Genomic DNA, 6,257 nt, shown 5'->3' with positions numbered 1-6,257 from the left:
TATTGCAAGCAAATTTATATTTTACACCATTAATTATAATATTTTCAAGTGAAATAAAGATTTTGAAAAATAATTAAATGCGTATAAAAATTAGAACGAAAGCACAGAAAGGAATTTTGTAGAATCACTTGTTACAGTACGCCGAGATATTTTCTTTTTCGTTCGTTCGATTGAAAAATAACATTGTGACGCCGAACGTTGTTCGAAGCGTCGAATGCAGAAAAAGGAGAGTACCGCTTAAAAGGACGATCAAACTCACGCGTGGCACGTAATCGTCGACGAAGGTCGTTTGTGCGTTTGATGGCCAAGAAGGAAAGCACACTGGGGGGTGCACTGAGGTAGAGTATTCGGAAACTTGAAAGGGCCTCTTCCACCCACACTAATTTACTGTAGGTACTAGTATTCCTGTGAAACGCACCCAAGTCTCTCTCTTCCTCTCCCTTTCTCTTTTGAACATGTTCGTTAGGTCGTGTATCATATACGCTTGATCTATGTACTACGTTTGTGCGTAATACCATAGCTATTCGGCTTCTGTTACTCGGCTCTGACTAACCTCGATTTCGTAGTAATTTCCGGTTCATCTGCTGGCATATCGTCATTGTGTAAAGGCGATTGTAGGTAGTTTGTGTGAGTGTGGGAGAGAGAGAGAGAGAGAGAGAGAGAGAGAATGAGATGCACGTCAATAAGGACGAACTACTCAGGATGGCTAGCGACGTCGAGGGATTCGTCTGGTTATGATGTAGGAAATAGATAATCATCGAGCGCTTAATTATCTTCCTGCCACATAGCGAAATGAAGGACCCAGAATTTCCTTCAACGTACGAATTTATTGATGTTGCTCGTCTCGAAACTTGTTTTCATTTAATAGCCTTAGTTATTTGTAAGTAATCGAATATTGGATATAATAACTTTTGAAGAAAAAAATAAGAAATACGAATTATTTGCGGTTATTTTTTTCTTCTTTTTTTTTTTTTTTTTTTCTATAGCAAAGGAAACGTTGCTTCAACCATTGAATCTCGTTTAAACTTCATTCTTGGATCCTTGAATTTTAACGATAATTCGACAGTAACAAGGCTGAACTTAATTAAATCGCATTCGATATCGCGGGTTGATCGTGTGTCTAGACTAAAGCGAATTATTCGATGTTTAAATCGAATAATTCAACGAATAAAATGGATTTGGGCATAGGTTCGATAAAACGCACTGGCAGTGAATTTACGACGAGTTTAATGATCGTCCTTCGGGTTCCTTCCATGGGGTGTAAGTAATCGTCAAGAGAGTCCTGTAAGAGAGGAAAAGAGAAAGAAAGTCACTTAAATAGTAGGATAGATTGTTAAAGGATTAACATTTGATATAATATCGAAACAAATAATGTTTTCTATTATTTTTCGTTTTCTTTCTTATTATTGTTTAATAAAAAATTTATAGATATTTATCCTTATAATTAGTTGGATATCATAAAAAATGAAAAGAAACAATAGAGCTGTGTAACTAATATGCAATGGTCGACATTTAAAAAAATAAGCTAGGTATAAACCGAGCAGTACGTATATTCGTTTACGCATGTATGTGTTCTCATGCGCGCGCGCGCTTCTTGATGCGGAGAACTAGGGTGCGAGGTGCGGGACCGGCAGGAATGACTAAGGTACTGAATACAGGGTAACTGAGATAATTATTTCCGTGGTCGGTTGGCCAGCCCATTTAACCTATAAAATTTGCATATACGGCTCTTAGGCAGCTCATGGCTCCTGAAGTCTTCTTTCTCTTTCTCTCTTTCTCTCTCTCTCTCCTCCTTTCTATAATTTTTTTTTCTTTCTCTTTTTTTTTCTAAAGTTAACGCTCACGCTCGCTCGCTCGCTTTGCGTTTTAATAAAAAGTCTTTGCGCCTGGCGTGTCAACGAACATTTCAGAAAAATTTATTTTTCTCGTCGTCGTCGTCATCATCATCGTAGTAGTTGCGCGGTTGGAGTTTATTCGACATCGCACGAAATGCCTTAACTGAATAAAAAACCTACGATTCATTTCTTTAATTTGCACAGCTCAGACGACGATGCGAACAGCTGTGCGCGCCCCGAAGGTTCGTTCGTTTAACTTCCTCGAACGTTTCATAATGAGATCTATTGGGTTAAAGATTAAGCTAAGAAAAAAACAAAGAAATAGAGTAAATTAGAAGCTGATGGATATTTTAACAATTTATTAAATAATTTGAATATTTTTCACGCGTTTTGATAAAAATCTATAAAATTACTTTATCGGAGAATAAAAAACGTATTTATAAAACAATTATATCAATACGATTTACTTCAAAATTTGATCTATTCTTTTCGATATCTTTATCGATACTATTTGAATAATATCAGATATATAAATGCTATATTTTTTTTATTTTTGATTCATATCAATTCCCGTTTTCCGTTTAGATTCGATGATTTCACGATCGCGATGATATAAACTCACAAATGCTAACGGTGAATCTCAAATTTGTGATTCGTCTTTTCGTATGATAGAGTACGTATGTATATATGTACGTAAGTACTTACACATGTATAAGTATCGCCAGAAGGCAGAAGTGCCTTGCATCGAAACGTTCTTCAGAAAACGTATAGCGGGTTTTTCAGTGCCTACATTGAAATTCCTTCTGATTGAATTTCGATTACTCTCTGGTCACCGACGGTACCGGCAGCGATTGCAAATAGAATATGACGTACGAATGTAGGTAATCGGAATTTCAGAATTTTCACAAATACATGCGTATTTTTCGTAGATAAAATGTGTTTCGCAATATTTATGCGTTCAAAAAGACAATATTTCTTTGTGTGAACTCGTTTGTGATTTTATTTATTTTCTTTTTTGTTTATCCTACTGGTTTAGTTTATCTCATGGGAATAATACCATGAAAACCAACGTTTAAATTCTGATTATTCCTGTGAGGGATTAATTATATGCTGGTATTAGCATGATTGCATTAACGTATATATTAGCTTACATCAATGATGAACTTATTATTATATCTTATTATTATACTTTGACATATTATATTATATTTTTTAATATAATTAAACTAGATTATAATATGTCTCATTTTACGTCCCTACGTTTATTTGACATCATTATATCATTGATTAATATTTGAATATTAATGAATTCTATTATAACTGACAATTTTGTAATAAGATTTTCCTTTTCAATTTAAAAGCTATATTTAATTATTCAATTTCATTTTATTTAATATTCAGAAGATCGTGATTGCAGATAATTTCCGAGTAAGCATTTGATAATATAATAAAGTTAACTTTTTGGCTCGTTGCGTATTGTCGACCAATTGCCGGAAACCATTGGATTCGAGAGAATATATGAATTTGTAAGCATTTGGTTGCAGCGACCATGAAAATATAAACGATTGGTTGGAATGTGTGGGAACCATGAAATGAGAATAAATAGTTAGCATACTTTTTATATGAATGTTTATTAAATTCTAAATTAGGATTAGACGTAAAGTATGATCCTAAAAAAAGAATATTCCAGTTCTTGTATAATCTTCACTTTTTACTAATTTATTTATCTTCGAAGCGAAAGAAACTAATCTTAGCTTGTAATAGGTTCATCGACTAGATTGTACATTACCTACTGTAGTATTTGATTAAACGTGCCTGTGTAAGTATGTGTGTGCACGTTCGGTAGATTCTTAGAGTTCATTGATTATTCAAAGCTAGCGTAGTTCATAAAACATATTATATAACATAATCTTTCCTTTTCATTTTTTTGGAAATTAACAAGATTATTAGAAAATAAAACTGTGTTAAAAAAATTGTAAATCATATTTGAAATTGTTGCCATCGCGATGCCGTACTATTCTATATAATTATATCTTTTATGTAGAGTCAAATCTCTTTAAACCTTGAACTTTTTCTTCTCGTTATGTTAAGTGATTAAAAAAAGATAAACCAAAATTGCGTAATTAGAGTCGGGGTTTATTTAGTTAATTAATTGCTAACTAAATCCTTTAATTTTTTCTTAAAGTAAAAAAAATGTCTATCCTGAAAAGTAGTAAAGTAAATTTTCTTCTTCAAAGTATAGTTGAGTTCTTGTAGTTTTTTTCTTCAATTAAAGTTGTTCAATTCATTTTTAAAGTAAAGTCGAGTCATCGCCTGCTTTTCTTATTTTTTCAAATAAAATAAAGTCTTTTCTTGTAGTAGATTTTATTTAAAAATGTAAAATCATGCTCGTTACTTATACGAATTTCGTCAGGATTGCAAGACGGAATTTTGTTTTTTATTTCTTGTTTAAAATTAGACTCAATTTCATGACAATAAATCTGGTGAGAAACTAAAAGATTAATATCTTATATAAACGCCAAAGCTTCTCAAACCAACTATCTTAATAATAATAAGATAATGAGTTTTCATATGTTTTCAGTCTTACAAGTTGTTTTTATCCTAATAAAAAATTCAAAGTCCATTTTGGCGAGCGGTCATCCCCGTTGTAAATAATTCACAGGAGCACATGCGACCAAGGAAGAATTCAAAAGCGTTCCCGCATGAATGTATACGAAGTGTAATTAGTTTACTGATTATTAAATGGGTTACCTCTTCTCCCTTAAACTTGCAACCCTTTTTGGGGTTAGCGGGGGAATCGAAGTTTGGATAGAAGGAGGATAGTCGTTGCGTGTGTTTTCGATTTCGATGACAACGACACGCAAAGCTTACCGATAGGAATTCGAATGGTAAGCCCTTTGACTCCATAAGTTACCATACTACCTTTATATATATATATATATCTACGATCTTATGTCGAGCATTTCGCAAAGTTGTTTCGCGCGAGCAATCGTTAGGAGTTTATCGTCTAAACTTGGCATTCAGCGTCGTCGAAGCATCGTCGAAGGTAGCGAAAGGAAAGTTAGGCTTGTGAGACTTCCGCGTTGTTGGAAACGCCCTCTCTCTTCCACTTTCCACAACCCTCCTGCCGGTCCTTACCTTTCAACACCAACACCATCACTATCACCCCTTAACCCGTCCGTACTTCTCTCGACGTTCCTCTTTCCGTCACGTAATTTCACCATTGTTCTTGGCGTATTCGTGAGCCTCGGTGATATTCTTTTCGGAGGAGCAATTAATATGCCCTTAATTCCGTATCCGTTCAACGCGTAATATCCCTCCTCGGATGATCCAGGAACGAAGACGAAGTAGAATTAAACTTCGAGGATAGGATTTGGTGCTTTCGTGATCCCCGACATAAATGAACGTCGATGTAAACTCTAGAAAGAGGGCCCGAAAAGGAAGGAACGAAGCAAGGAAGGAAGGAAGAAAGGAAAGGGTAGATGAATCGTGGGAGGTTTCTTCTTTCTTTTTCTTTTCCCTTCTAATCTTGTCTAATCAATACCAAAGTCTCGCGCTTACTCAATGTCACCGTCAGGGGCTATGAAGCTGGAGTTACTCTCGACAACGATTCTCTCTCTCTCCCTCTCTCTCTCTTTCTCTTTCCATCTTTCTCTTTCTTTCTTATGAACGAGAGAGCGAGCAGCTTCTTCCGTTTCCCGCAGCGCAAATTCGTTAAAGTTCCTCGCACAACGTCGTCGCAGCTCTCGTCTTCTTCATCATCGCTTCTCAGAGCTTCTATCGCTTGCTTCGATTCGTAGATTACTTGCTACCACGAGTACGTCGTTCTTCGAATACTTCGCGATGTCACCTCGTTGCCGTAGGCCAACTCTCTTAAGTTTCCGTTCTGTTTCTTTCTTCTTTCTTCTCTCTCTTTCTTTCTCTCTCTCTCTTTCTTTCTCTCTCTCTCTCTCTCGCTCGCTCGTTCTCTCTTTCTCTCAACTTGTCATCCTTCGTCTCGAACCTAATCTAAATCCATCCTTCGATAGGTCGCTTCGATAGATCGAGATAGATCGGGAAGGGTTTCTTCGCCCCTGGCGACTATTTTCAACCCCTCTAGTTCAGTGGTTCTCAAAATGTAATTCCTCAACCCTTCAAGAGTAGAGTCCTTTCGATTTCAAGAGAATAAATCCTTTTAAGAGAATGAAATTTGACAGAATCTTCTATCACCTTTTATACGAATTTTCTTGAACGAACAAATCCAACGTGTAAAAGTTAAGAAACGTTTTATTCCTGAATTTATATTTAAAGATATTTTTTACTCGAAAATTTTTATCTCCTTCAGTTCGGATATTACATTTTTTGCTTTTTTCCCCCTCTGAGAATAATAACGAAAGTAAAGCTGATATATCGCGAGTACACATATAATAGTTTTCTTCATAC

The sequence above is a fragment of the Polistes canadensis genome, unplaced genomic scaffold (assembly GCF_001313835.1).
Source record: "Polistes canadensis isolate GaletaPanama2010 unplaced genomic scaffold, ASM131383v1 scaffold_9, whole genome shotgun sequence".
NCBI classification, from domain to species: Eukaryota; Metazoa; Arthropoda; class Insecta; order Hymenoptera; family Vespidae; genus Polistes; species Polistes canadensis.
This window is presented reverse-complemented; position numbering follows the sequence as displayed.